Source organism: Notothenia rossii (assembly GCF_949606895.1).
Source record: "Notothenia rossii genome assembly, chromosome: 11".
In the NCBI taxonomy this organism is placed as follows: Eukaryota; Metazoa; Chordata; class Actinopteri; order Perciformes; family Nototheniidae; genus Notothenia; species Notothenia rossii.
Genome location: NC_136910.1, coordinates 47735091 through 47749702, shown reverse-complemented (window position 1 = coordinate 47749702; position 14612 = coordinate 47735091).

The window sequence follows — 14612 nt, the reverse complement described above, 5'->3', positions numbered from 1 at the left end:
TTGATTTATAGGCTCCATGAGGAAAATCAGAATCAGAATCAGAAACCGTTATTGGTGCATACATAAACATACAAATAAAACAATGAAAAAAGTATCGGTCGTAATACAAATGTAAAAAGAATTGCAGTCACAATGTGCAGAATTCGGAGGGCAGTGCATGACTGACATGGAAAATGTGTTTCTAATCTAACCAATAAACAACCAAATAAATGTATTAAAAACATCTAAAAGTATCCTATTAAATGTATGATCATGTTATTATTGTTCCAACGCCTATTTCATCATCACTTGTTGTGTTATAACTACATAGCCGCGAACTGGAACATGACAAAATAAAGAATAAAGACATGCCCTCTCCCCTCAGTACCTCACAGATCTCCTCCACCCATACATCCCGTCCTGCACCCTTCGATCCTCAGACTCCGGCCTGCTCTCCATTCGGCCTCCGCACCTTGGGGGACCGTGCCTTCAGTGTCGCTGCCCCCCACCCTCTGGAACTCCCTCCCCTTCTCTGAACATCTTCAAATCAACCCTGAAAACTCATCTGTTCAACAAAGCCTTCCAACATTAACTCACATTAAATTTGTCTTTGTTAAGCGACCTTGGATTGATGAAAGGCGCTATATAAATTAAAGTTGTTATTATTATTATTATTATTATTATTATTATTATTATTGGGTCTATTATTATTATTATTATTATTATTATTATTAAATACACTAATTTCTACCTACAACTTGTTAAACCACTGCTGAAAATTCAAAATGTATGGAAATAACTTAATCTCGTGAATGACATTGTAGCAGAAAGCTTGCTTAATTTTTGATGAAGGTTATTTTTAACAGACAGTACAAATTCAGATTGTAGGCTTCTCACACACTTTGCTGCTGGTGTGTAGCAGGAGGCAGATCTATGCGCTCTGGTTCTACGCTCTGCACCGTCAAACTCCTGGTTCACACGGGGGCAGCTGTTGGTGTTGTCAGACGTCTGGGTAAATACAACACGTTTTGTTGACGCAAAGAACGACCCCGGGGCTTCATTCTGCAGACAAAGAACAGGCTGGAGAGACTATGATGAGGTTTGGTGGCTGGCAAGACAGAAATATGCATTTATAGACGATCTCACAGCTGTGGAATTATTCATTATTAGACCTCTGATAAGGGATGGATCACATTTACCTATTTTAACATTGGAAGAAAATATCAACGAGGAATAAGATACATACAACACAGGAGTTTATAAGCATATGCTAATGCAAATTCTCCAATGTTTCTGTTCAGGTGTAGTCTATTTGAGACCCATGACTTGAATAGGGCCCATCATAGCCCCCCCTAGCGGACACAAATTATTTTACCCAGCTGTGCTTTACTCAGTCTTCTCTGATATGTCCAACTTTAAAGGCACAACTACTCTGCTCTTTGCCTGACATTGCACCGGGCTCAGTAATTTAATTCTGAGGCACTTGGAACACAAGGGAAAAAAGAGTAGGTAGAAAGGTGAAAGTGAGGATGGAGGGCACAAAGACTAAACACAAACAGGGGATAAAACAAAGCAGAGAATCTGATCTGATGACTTCATGATGTAAAATAGGCCTAGTGTCTCTCTCAATCTCAATTTCTTCACACTCTATTTCACTCCCAGATTAGAAAAATATAGTTCTACTCTTTCTTCTCTTTCCAGAAGATCTCACTGCCAGATTCTGTATATTTAAAGCTTATAAAAACGTTGGCGAACAGATATTAACTTAAAGCATGATACTGCAAATGCAAGGCTTTTTCTTTTTTGATAGATGGTTCAGAGGAAATGTGTAAAAATCAGAACAGTGAATTAAAGAAAGGTGATTTTGTCCAATCAGGTTGACTGAGCAAGGAAATATCAAACATTTACAGCCTTCTTGAAATTACTTCTGGCACAAGGTAATGTATCCAAGCTGTAGCTAAAAAAAACAATAAAAGAGACAAACATAGTGTGACAGCTCTGTGTGTGTGTGTGTGTGTGTGTGTGTGTGTGTGTGTGTGTGTGTGTGTGTTCATCTCTGTTTGCATCTGGAGAAAGGTAAAAAGAACACCTGCAGCTGTTTCCTCTTTGAGAGGTGTGTTTGAACAGACACACATACCTGTTTTTTATTTTCATTATCTCCCCTCTCATCCTCTCTCTGTGTAGCATTACTTGTGTCTGAGGTAAGACCTGTAAACTGAAACCAGATATTTCAGCTTTTCACAAAAAAAAAAAGGGATCAGGAGGAAGTCTGGGATCGCGAAGCAAACAAGCAGCGCATCACAATGTCACACAGCAGAGCAAAATGTCTCTGATAGCTTCTAACACATGAAAGGGGGGCTACAAATGACCATTTGCAAGTTTAAAAGTGTTTTTTGCCAGTTAAATAAAACCTGTGTGATAGCATTTGAGTTTGTTTGTTTTTTATTTATTTAAGTGAAGGCCATGTCGTTGTTGTCCTGTTTTTAAAGTAAATTGTGATTTAAGTATTTTATTCTTCAAATAGGGGACATTCTATTTCAAACAGCTGAAGCAAAAAGTCCACATTTTTGATGTTTTATTATGCATTTCCTTATCTGTCTTTTTAACTGAATTCTGTGTTTGCTGGGCTGTTCACATGGTCTATAATGAAACCTGAGTGATCCATAACCAATTTCACTCAAGCATTTGAATCCCTTTCTATTACACTATAAAAGGGAGGTCTGTTTGAAGCCTGTTATGGGCTTCAGTGACCCCTGTCAAGACTGATACTGCAGTACATCTGTACATTTCCACTTTAAAGCGTCGCTGTTTGTGAAGATCAAACAGCGCTGGGGTCTTCTGAGGCTCCTAAGCAAACATCTGATTCTGCCTCTTTAAAGAGATCTTCAAACGGATTTCAAAATATGGAAATAGCCACATACGTTTCATTTTATAAAGACTGGGATGTATTTGATCCTGTCAGGTGACCCACCCTGTCCGTCTTTTAGAAATTGTAAAACGATAAAATGGTGACAAATATCTACATTATTTGTTCTCATAGTTCTTGAAACAACCCTGATCTTTGATTGATTATAAGCCTAGGAAGTGTGTCTGTATGCAAGTGCTCCCAGTTTACAGTATGCACTCTAAGTTTACATATTTTATAATCCTTAAAATGGGCAACAGAAGACATGACTGTCAGTAAGCAGACTGCAGCACAGATGTATTCATTCATTTTCCACATGAGAACAGAAGAGAAGCGCACAGAAAGCTATGCAAGCCTTACAGTAATAGTTCAAATGACTCAGCCCATTTACCGATGGTCAGTCATATCGACCATAGTCTACTTCTCTCACACCCCATTAAACTCTGATTGAAAAGACCTGGCACTCGTATATGTAATTCTTTCTGCGTGTGTGTGTGTGTGTGTGTGTGTGTGTGTGTGTGTGTGTGTGTGTGTGTCCATGTGCTGTGTGTCTCACTGTGCTTGGACGCAGCAGACTGTCTGTAAGCTTGCCTCGGGGAAAAGTTAAAGATTGGTCAGCAGTGAAGCCAAGCCAAGTGAGACTGCTATAGGGAAATGAAGGCATATAAAGGTGCACAACATTTTTTGTAAGTCTCATGTATAATTATTCTTATGACTGATATTGTTCATGTTATTTGTAAATGTAGCTTTATTCTTAAGTTGCCTATTGCTAGTCTTTGTAGCTCAGAGGAATAGTTTGGATTTTTTGAAGTCAGGTTTTATGAGAAATTTCACATGTGTTCAGATTAATACCTATAGTTTAGAGCAGTAAGCATACCTTTGTTAACCTTGATGGCAGGAAAAGGTATTTTATCCACCTAAAAAAAGGCTAAGATAATAAATCAATATCAGTTTATGTGTACGCTATATATTTAAAATATTCCCTTTACTATTAGCGGCTTTCTAAGACCCTAGATACCTTTGACAAATACTGTAATAGGGAATTGCTTGTCTTCCTATACTGCTCTTTTTTTCTTTTGTTATTGTGGGACTTTGAATCTCAACCCACCCTTTAATCAATAAAGTGACACAATAACACTAGCTATTCAGGGATACCAGCAACTTCCATATTCTGCAAGTTAAAATGAATGTTTTTGTAATAGGAGTCTGGTAGCTTTGAAGGCATGGATAATGGCTTCTGTTCCAATATGTAAATGTCCAAACCATCCCATATACATTCAGCTACAGGTTAGCTTATCCTAATTTAGTTTATGGACTGGAGGCAGGAGTAAATGGCTAGCATATCTCTAACTAGCCAGCCATCTAATGTCTTTCAGGTAACTTCCTGTTGACAAACTTTGTGGTATATGTCACAACCGAAACAGTGACTCAGACATTTTAAAGCTTCCCTGTATGGAATGTGTTAAACAGACACATCTTAATCTCTGTTATCTCAAAAAAGGGGACTTCCTTAAACTTCCTGTCAAATCCATTGGGGTGATTTTAAATGCCGATGTGGATGACTGTCAATTTACCAGCATCACTACCAGACTCTTTCCCTAACAATAAGGAGATGTGACCTTTGAAAAGATAATCTGATTTGACTCCACCAATGATCTAAATGGTGTTTTTGTGCCATTTACAGTAACCCCATTTTTTCTAATCTGTGACTTCCCAACACAAGCAAACAGACTTTCAAGATAACTCAGCGTCAATACACCGGACCTTCTACTTTTAGACGGGGATGCAAACCACATGATTGCTGTTTTTCATATTCACAACACATTCACTTCCCCGGTTCTCGTAAACATATATGGTTTCCGATTTCAAAAACAAACACGACATTAACTCCAAACGACATCTACACCAGGAAAGGCACGACTGCACGGTCAGTTGTGATGGAAGTGGTTTGTGTGAGCGAGCCTTTAGTCACAGCATCAAAGCTAAAATGGTGTTCATGGTAGAAAGCATTTACTGGAATCCGGGGTGCCCTGGCGGCTCTGTGGGCAGACACACATACCACCACGTATACGGGATCCAAAGGTCTGCCCCCAGCTCATGTACTTAATTACAACCGCCCTCCACCCCCCCCCCCCCCCCACTACCACTCTCATGTTTCCCCCCCTCTTTATTAGGAAACATCTTTCACAAGTGTCATTGATTTACAAGGAAATTCCACATCGTAATGATAACGGCCAAAAAGAATAACAATTTAAACTTCAACTACTGTAGCTGTTAATCTTGGGAAACGTTTTCAAGAACATGGCAGTTTAAGTCAATGTACTGTGGTAATATCGTGTAAAGTTTTTTGTCTTTTTATTTGCCAATCATTTCTTTTTCTCCTGCAGTTATTTTTGTGTGCTCTGAATACTCTGTGGGTGACTGAGTCTGAGTCATGTAAGATCCTGAGCTGAGGTTTGTGAGTGGACGTCAGTGAGAGGAACATTTGTGGTCATTCAGATTTATCCTTTTAACACAAAGTCATTAAAATAAAACCAATATTTTTTTCCCCTTTTTCACATCCTTCAATAATCAAGGGATCATCATTTGGTCCACATTAGCTTATGGCAGATCAGTGTCAGCAAATATGTCGACCAACAAGTTTCGAGAAATGTGAAAAGAGTAATGTCAAAAACTATGTTTGAAGTCATTCTAAATAGTATATAGACCAGAGAGCAGTGGCAAATGATCAGTGACAAGTTTCAATAACTACATTTGTAATCCTTATTAAAAAGGTGTACAAAGCTCTTTAAGGAATCAGTGACAGAAAACATATTTTCATTATGAAAATAATTTGATGTAGCGTTTAAATATTTGTGAAGTTTGTTAATTGTAACGGGGTTCTGGAAACAATGAAGACTGATTCAAAGGTTTAACAAAATTAAATTCCCGATTTAAAATGAATAATAGTATTTAAATTAAGTTCCAACATGATGCCCTTTGAGAGGAGAAATAATAAAAATCCTTTAAAAAAAAAACAACTTTCTGTGCGTGTTGAAAAACGTTCCCGGTCTCATGAGATTCAAGTAAGCCGTGAAGATCAAAACAACTGTTTCTCTGTCCCTTTGTAATGACACACACAACAAAAAGCAGTTGAAATCTAGCCTGTTGCTTTCCAGAAAGCCGCTCTAGTTGAGGTCAAAAGTTTATCTTGAGTTGTTTATTGCTCAGAGCCAGTGTTAGGTAAAGCAAAATAATAATTATCCTTCCTACTATTATCATTCCAACTCCACCCTCGACTTCCAGTTCGTTCTGAAAAGGTTCTCTCGCTCTCTGATGTGCTGATGTGTGTGTGTGTGTGTGTGTGTGTGTGTGTGTGTGTGTGTGTGTGTGTGTGTGTGTGTGTGTGTGTGTGTGTGTGTGTGTGTACAGGTCATTAGGTTTCATGATGGCGTGCTTGATGTATGAGTTATCCGTCACTGCCAGAGGCTTAAATGTGCTCAAAGCTAACATTCTTTGCCCCATTTATAAAATAAATAAGTAAAAGTCGTCTGTTCGGATAGTGGTTCTGACTTTGATCTGTGTGTATTATTACATTAATTAGAAGTGAGCCAAATCAAGGGTTAAAGGTCCTCATCATGCATTTATATTCTGTTTAGGGTGTTGACCATTACTGTATTATAAATAGTAAGCAATATACAGTACAATGAAATTCAGCAGCAATCACTTCCTACCCCCTATATTCAAATCCAACGAACCAACACACCTTTGAAACATTAGGATTCACGCTAAATACATCTGAGCCGGCTTTGTCCATACAACTGCAATTATAGTGCCTGTCTCTGAAAACGATTGGCCCAACATTATGTGACTCTGGAGGAGGGCAGCTGTATGTGTGGACAGACATGGAAGCTTCGTAATGACTCACTCAGGGCTGTCATGAGCCCATAAATCAGCTGCAGGAGCTGCTGTAAAGCATCACTGAGTTTCTCCTTTCTCATCTCCACGCTTCACCTCTAACAGACACCTGTCCACAGCCAGAAGGTGACTAAATTCACTCTTTTTTCTTGATCTTCATCACACCAGAATATCGCTAGGGAGGGGAAGTGGGACAAAGCCAAAATGAGAGATAGATGGAGAGTGAGAGGGTGAAGGAAGGGAGAATGGGAGAGGATGAAGGGGTGTGAAGGAATGCAGCTGTTCAAACAGCTCTTTGATTTAGTGGTCACGGCGCCCCGTGTGACTCACTGTGGCTCAAACAGCGTGGCGATCACTCAGACGTTCGTCCCTCTGGTCCCGTGATGTTTCTTCTCTCAGTGTCGGCCTCTGTGTGTGTGTGTGTGTGTGTGTGTGTGTGTGTGTGTGTGTGTGTGTGTGTGTGTGTGTGTGTGTGTGTGTGTCTGAAAGAGAGTAAACAGTTCCACAACTTAAAGATGTGCATTAAAGCTACCCTGTGGATTATTTTTGAAAATAATTAAGGTTTTTGTTAAAATTGGCAATTTTGAGGATTATGTCACTGTGGCCGAACGGTGTTAAACTGTGACTCTACAGTTTGTCCCACTGATGAAATAATCGCAATATTTATATTCTTGTCTTGCAGTATTCCGAATTGGCTCTCTTCAGTGACTTTCACAGTAAAAAAAAAAAGGTTTTATTAGTCAATGCTGTTACAAAGCGGACATATTTAGCTTTTGCCGCGTAATAAAAGCATTTCACGGGCAAAACACGAGTGACTTCAATAATGAGGTAGTCACACTGTCTGCTATTGTTTAGTGTGATCAATGCACCTTCAAAACAAGACAACAGTCATTTCATTTTTTACAACTCATCAGTTTGAAATATTGCAGCGGAAGAGTCAGGAGCTTCCTCTAAGTGTTCAAATGACCACTCCCACTTGAGCTATATTTCATCATGCTGTGGCATAGTAGCAATTTTTGTTGCTTTATTTTCATGTTATGTCAACTAATTAGCAAAAAATAAAGAATTTAAGATTTACAATCAACATGCAAGCTTTCTGTTTGTCTCGGAGGACAGAAGGGTCAAAAGGACAAAAATCTGCGAGGCTGAACAATCAAGCTAAGTCATGAACCCAGAAGTTGTAAAAAAGAGAAAAACACTTTCCTGATGAATGTTATCATAATAAAGTCACTGATTCTGAAGGTGAAGTACATTCGTATCAGTACTAAGGGATCCAACATGGCGGCAAGCCTGAGAATCTGGCTGAAAATGTCAGCCATCATGTAGCAAACCAAATCTGATCCGTTCTTCTGGTGACCCCTGTGACCTATCGCTCAATGAGAGGCGTTTTAACAGCATAAAAAGCCTGGGAGGAGGCCAAAAACTGCCAGGAATAAATAAATCTTCATGTCAGATGAAAGAGATTTGTGTCTCAGAAAAAAATCACGACCCTGCTTGGCCTGCATGTAAGCCTTTCTACAAACGCGGCTGTCAGTCAAACTTCTCCCCTGGAACTCTGCATGGTTCTCCTCGCTCGGAGGGGTCAATACAATCCAAAGAGCCACTCTGCCTTCCTTTCACTCTCTCTCTGTGTCAACAGGCTGAGCATGAGGTTTCAGTTTCGCTAGTGCACTTCTCACCTGCCTCTCATTGAAGTCGTGCCAAAAATGATCATGTAAAAGTGGAGAGGTTGCCTGTGTGTTGGCTGGCAGTGAAAGTGCTCTGTGTGTATGCATCGGAGGGTGTGTTCATGCTTTTTTGTGCACACGTGCGTGTTAAAACCTCAGGTCAGGTATCCGCCGGGCTCCGAACCAAAGTGCTGAAACACCACCTGATCTGTGAGTGTGATTGTGTGTGCGTGTTGGAGTGTGTGCATCAATAAGAGCCTTGTGTTATCAGGCCTCCTCCGCCAGTGTGATTGAAATGGAAATTGAAAGTGTCACAAAGCCCAGATTGTCAGCCAGAAGTTAAGTTATGAAGAAATAATAACAGGCTCTTTCATTAGGGAAATGACAGCTCTCGTTTGCTCTGATTTTCCTCCCAGTGGAATGTTTCCGTAATTACTTCAATATTGAGTGTCGAGGAAAAAAAGAAGAAAAAAACATCTGGGATCAATGACAACATTTTCTTTGAATATTAAAAACAATGTTCCGACTCTTAGTAAGAGCAACAATGTTCTGTAGAATTGGTGTACTGAATACGTCGTTGCACCGTTAGCATTGCCTCTTATGCCCCTCTCCTAAGCATTAAAGGTGTCAAACTTTCATTCCAATAAAGACACAACCAAGCCAAATTCTCATAAATATGGATTTTGTATATTCCAAAAAAAGTTCCATCCATGCAGAGGTTGGTTGTGTAAGATTGATTAATGTCTACGTCTGTTATATTTGAGGGAGTGTCCGACCATAGTGGAATGATAATCAATCAGACACCATGCGGTCATGTTTCAAGAAACAGAAGAATAATTGAGGGCTTTTGTCTGGACCACACCAGTAGAGTTGTGTCAGTGCTGCTGGTCGTCCACCCCTATTCATAAATATGACTCGCTGTCTGCCTGTGACGTTATTTTAGTTTCTTGTTAATTTTCCTTGTCTATTTTTTCCTCCTCTTATTCTTTAATTAAATCCTGATGACAAAACGGAGAAAACTGGAGATAGAACATAAAGCATATACAGTATGTCAAAATTGTGAGGTACGCAATTGTCATTAAGAGGCTATATGGACACTTAAGAGTTGGTGACTAAAACAGACACATAGCACCTATTAAAGGGGCTTATTTGCAGGTTCATGTCTGTACTTTGTGCCTCTACTGTAACATGTTTTAATGTTTAAAAAGTGCTTTAATTTTCTCGTACTACCTGTGAAGTAGCATATTTTTTCACCCTCTGTCTGAAGCCAGAACCCAGTCTACAGTGATTGGCTAGCGGCTCTGTTGTGATTGGTCAACTGCTTATAGATGTTTTGACCCTTAGCCGATCACGGACGATGTGTTGGAGCGCTAGCCAAGTAATGTAACTATGTTACGGAAGTAAACAAAGGATTCCAATCCAGGCGTTTAAGGTAGGGAGGGAGTGTGTGAGATAAAATGTATGTCATTTAAAACGTAGATACAAACTTGCTAATAATGTTGGCAATAGGAGAAGTATAGGAGGGCAGCAACTAACAATTTTATTCCATAATCCAAGTATCTCTCAAAGCCCTGTGCGAGGAAAAACAGATTTACAATAAATAATGGTCATTCAGGGAATGGTCCTGTTTGAAATATTCCACTGATGTGCAAACATTACAAACAGCCAAAGTAAACAGTGGATAACATGATAATTTACCGTTTCCATTTAATCCCTCTGTCATCTGTTTTTAAGACCCAACTACAATAAAATGAACCGTCAGCACAATCGACTTGACCCTGGAATTAAAAGTGATATTAAACAACTTGTCTGTAACTACCGGCCCCCCTCCTTTGAGCCAAACCCATCGTGATGGAAGTGAGTGAGAAACTGGAGAAGTGTATTTTTATTGACTCTGGACCTCTGCATGTCAGGAGGAAGCTCCCAGGGCTGAGGTGAGAGAGGGAAAAAGAAGCTCTCAGGAATGAAGAATGGGACACTGATACAGGGAAGTTCCTGTGCCCAAGCCTCAAGGGGCTTCAGGCTTCATTTCCCAGGCAGGGGATGTGCTTGTGTGCAGATACAATTCTTAAGAGAAGCAGACTGCAAATCAGAATTCACCAAACATAGCTGAAACAGAAATATGAAACAATCGTAGCGCTTTGACAACAATGGTAGTTATAGCATTTAGACCAGACTAATGATCAGATTTTGGGTAAGGCAAGCCTATATGGAAAACTGTAGGCTAACTTAAAGAATAAGCATATCACATTAAGAAGCTGATTAAATGTTCACTATGTTATTCAACTTCATTTAAGGCCTTGATTTGCATTTTTATTGATGATTTGCAACCAAAGATGTGTGTGCAGTGTGTGTATTTCACAAACGAATACCTGCTTCCACTAGCCTACTTGTTTTTGTTCGGTTCACTTTTTGGATGTGTGGATGGATCTCCATCAATAGGCCATGACTGGAGATGGTTCAGTGATTCTTTATACCTGCATATACAAAAAAATGCTATTGCCACTTGGGGAAAATAAATGAACAACATCGACATATTAGTTCTCATTCATAACACTCCGTTCGATGTCTCACTATGGGATGCGCCTCAACGCGTATGCAAACAGAAGCATCAATCTCATTACGCCAATCCTGATTGGCTGGTGATCTTGACGTCTACGTCAGGGAATCCATCCACCCTATAAGTAGCTTGCGCTACAACGCAGCGTCATTCAAACACCTCTTCTCGCTTCCGAGCACATCTCAAAATATCAGTAGCCGGGCTAGCTTAACTGTCCACAGACTGAACCCAAGCTAACATTCGGTCGATGGGCGCTTGCCGGTTACTTTTTGCTTTGCGGGAGATTGAATTTAATATAAACACACCAGTTAATATTGAAATCTGCCCCGCCGTTTTTTCTTTCGGAATAACGGTAGGGTTTTGATTTTTTCTTCAAACAGTAACATACCTGTTACTACTTTATCCCTCCGTGCCGACACCAAGGCAAGCGAGGATGGATTCTTCTCTCCCTCACACCAGAGGAGACGGAGATAAAAGATATTAAAACACCAGTTAATATTAAAAAATCTGCCAGCCGTTTTTCCTTTCGGAATAACGATAAGGTTTTGATTTTTTATTTCAAACGGTAACATACCTGTTACTAGCGTGTCCCTCCGCGCCGACACCCCGGCAAACGAGGATGGACCCTTCTCTCCCTCACACCAGAGGAGTCAGGGACTCGGAGGCTCGGCTCTGCGGCTGCGGGTTTAAGATCTCGGGCACGGACTCACACCAGGTCTGCTCGTCCTGCCTTGGGCTGAAACATGCCCAGGAAGCTATCGATAACCCCGGTTCGTGCAGGCATTGTGCCCGCTTCACCGTTAAGAGCCTCCGCCGACGGTTAGCGCGCCAAGCTAGCCTGTCGGGACAGGACCCCTTCATGTCCGTTGCCGGCCGGCAATCGGGACATGGTGGCGACCGCCGCGGAGATTGAGCCCCGCGCTGTGTCAGGCTGGGGCCCGGTAGCGGCAAGGGCCGCGAGAGCGGAGCCACGCGCTATGTAAAGCTGGGGCTCCGAACTGGACCTCACCGTGGTTCCACCCGCGGAGGATGTCCTGGAGCTGGACTATACGGAGGAAGATGAAGAGGATACCTCTGAGTTCTTCTTATCGGACTCGGATGAGCACGAAGATGACATCTTCGTTTCCTCTGCTCAGGCTGCAAAACCGGAGGCGATGTCCGCTCCCCCGGGCGAAAGCACACCAGCTTCGCCCTGCCTCAGTATGGACTTGCAGGCCGTGTGCCAACGCGCTGCGTCCAGGCTGGACATCCCCTGGCCTGAAGTGGCCAAGGAGACCTCCAGATCTCGCTATGAGGGGAAGACCTTGCCCCAAGCAGCGAGGATGAAGAGGTAGCTTCTCCCAGTCTTTCCAGAGATGCTGGACGAGGTGTCGGTCTCGTGGAGAGACCGCCCTTTCAGCAACAAGGCCCCAATCCAGGGTTCCTCCTCTTTGGACTGTGACGGTATGGAGAGGCTCGGCCTGCTCCGCATGCCGCCCATGGAGCCGCTGGTGGCAGCCCACCTCCAACCGCGGCTGGCTTTGGAACCGAGCAGGAACCCCACGCTACCGGCAAAGGCAGACCGCTTCCAGTCAGCAATGACCGAACGAGCCTACCGCAGCTTTGTCCGCCAGGGCGCTCAACGTCTCCTCGCTACTGACCGCCTACTTGGCGGAGCTCTGCGAGGACATGATGGTCAAACCTGAGCCTGCCGTGTGGGAAGAAATCGCAGCGATCACGGACATTTGCCTCCGTGTGCAGCGCTGTGCAGTCCAAGCCGCGGGCAAAGCACTGGGGATAATGGTTGTACAGGAGAGAGCCAGGTGGCTTAACCTGACGAACCTTCCAGACCGGGAAAAAGAGGACGTCTTGGACATGCCTATTTTTCCCGAGGGCATATTTGGCTCCGCTCTAGCTTCGATGCAGCAGTGGTGTGAGTCCAAAAAGAAGGAGGATGAGGCTCTCCAGCTTTGTCTTCCCCGAAGGGTCCAGCCGCCGCCTTCAACAGCCCCGCGGCAGTCCTTCGCTCAGGCTGCCTCACGTCCTGCCGGTTTCAAGGTCTCGAAACAGCAGAGGTCACAGCTCGCCCCGGGTCTCCAGCCCAGACACGAGGCGAGGACGAGCTGGCCAAGAAAGTCTCCGGTTCCGGCAGCAGCCGCTCAGGCACAGCCGGTCCAGACTTTCAGCCACCAGGCGAGGAAGAAGAAAAGGGCGGCCTGACAGCCTCCTCTCCTCTCCTCGATAAAGGAGCTGGGAGTTCCCTGTTCACCAGCTCCAGGAAACGTTCCAGTGTTAGATGCTCATGTGTTTTCGGGGTGCAACCATGTCCCCATCTTCCCGCCGCCTCGAGTGATGTCAGAACGTCATCCTCAAGTTCGCGCCATGAGGGAAATGGACTTAACATCAAAGACAGCAAGTTCCGCTGCCTGTTTAAGTCACACAAACACATGTCATCACTATTGTTGTTTAATAAATCATTTTCCACTGTCGTTTCCAGGCTTAAAGCCAAGGGCGCAGTCAATAAAAAAGAAAATAAAAACAATAAAAACAATAAACAATCTGAAGTCTACCCCCCTTCTAAGAGTGGCTGCTGCCTCTCTCAGAAGGCGGACGATGGACGGGGCTGTGAACGCATCACCGCCACGCGCATGCGCAGTGTTGACCGGGGTTGTCAACCTGGGGTACTAGCGTGTTCAGACACTAGAGGGCCCCCTAACACACCAAATAAAGACACAGAGGGCAGACGACAGGGATGTGACATCTCCACTTGCTTTGAGAAGCAAAAAGTGGAGGATGCTCACAGATTCGGCTTGGGTTTTCAAGACAATAGCACGGGGTTACAGACTCCAATTCGCTGTCACCCCCCCTCACTTTTCGGGCATTCTGCATTCGCAAGCCCGGGGAGAATCGGCCCATATTCTGGAGCAAGAGATTCTCTCGCTACTAGAAAAAAAGGCTATATCTACCCTCTGAACAGAGTCAGAGCGGCTTTTATTCCAAGTATTTCCTCGTTCCCAAACGGGGAGGGAACGGAATTCGGCCTATACTAGATTTGAGGGCTCTGAACATATATATCAAAAGATACAAATTCAGAATGCTCACTCAAACATCTCTGTTGCGTCTCGTGCGCCAAAATGATTGGTTCACATCAGTCGACCTGAAAGACGCGTATTTCCACATCCCAGTATATTACCCACACAGGAAATATCTGAGGTTCGCCTTTCAGGGTGTCTGTTACGAGTACAGAGTACTTCCCTTCGGTCTGTCTCTCAGCCCACGAGTGTTTGTACGGTGTACGGAAGCCGCGATAGCCCCGTTAAGGCAACAGGGTATTCGCCTGGCAACTTATCTGGACTATTGGCTCCTTCTGGTACAGTCGGAGCAAGAGGCTATTATGCAGACGAATGTCCTCGTAAAACACCTGCTCGATCTGGGTTTCGTAATAAACACAGAAAAGAGCATATTGTCCCCAGCCCAGGCTGTACTCTTCCTGGGTCTACGCCTGAATTTGGTGCCCTTTACAGCCCGCCTGTCAGCAGAAAGAGTGAAAGCCATCAGGGCTTGCCTCGCTCATTTCCGGCTACGCAAATATGTTCTCTTCAGATCATGTCTGCGGTTACCGGGG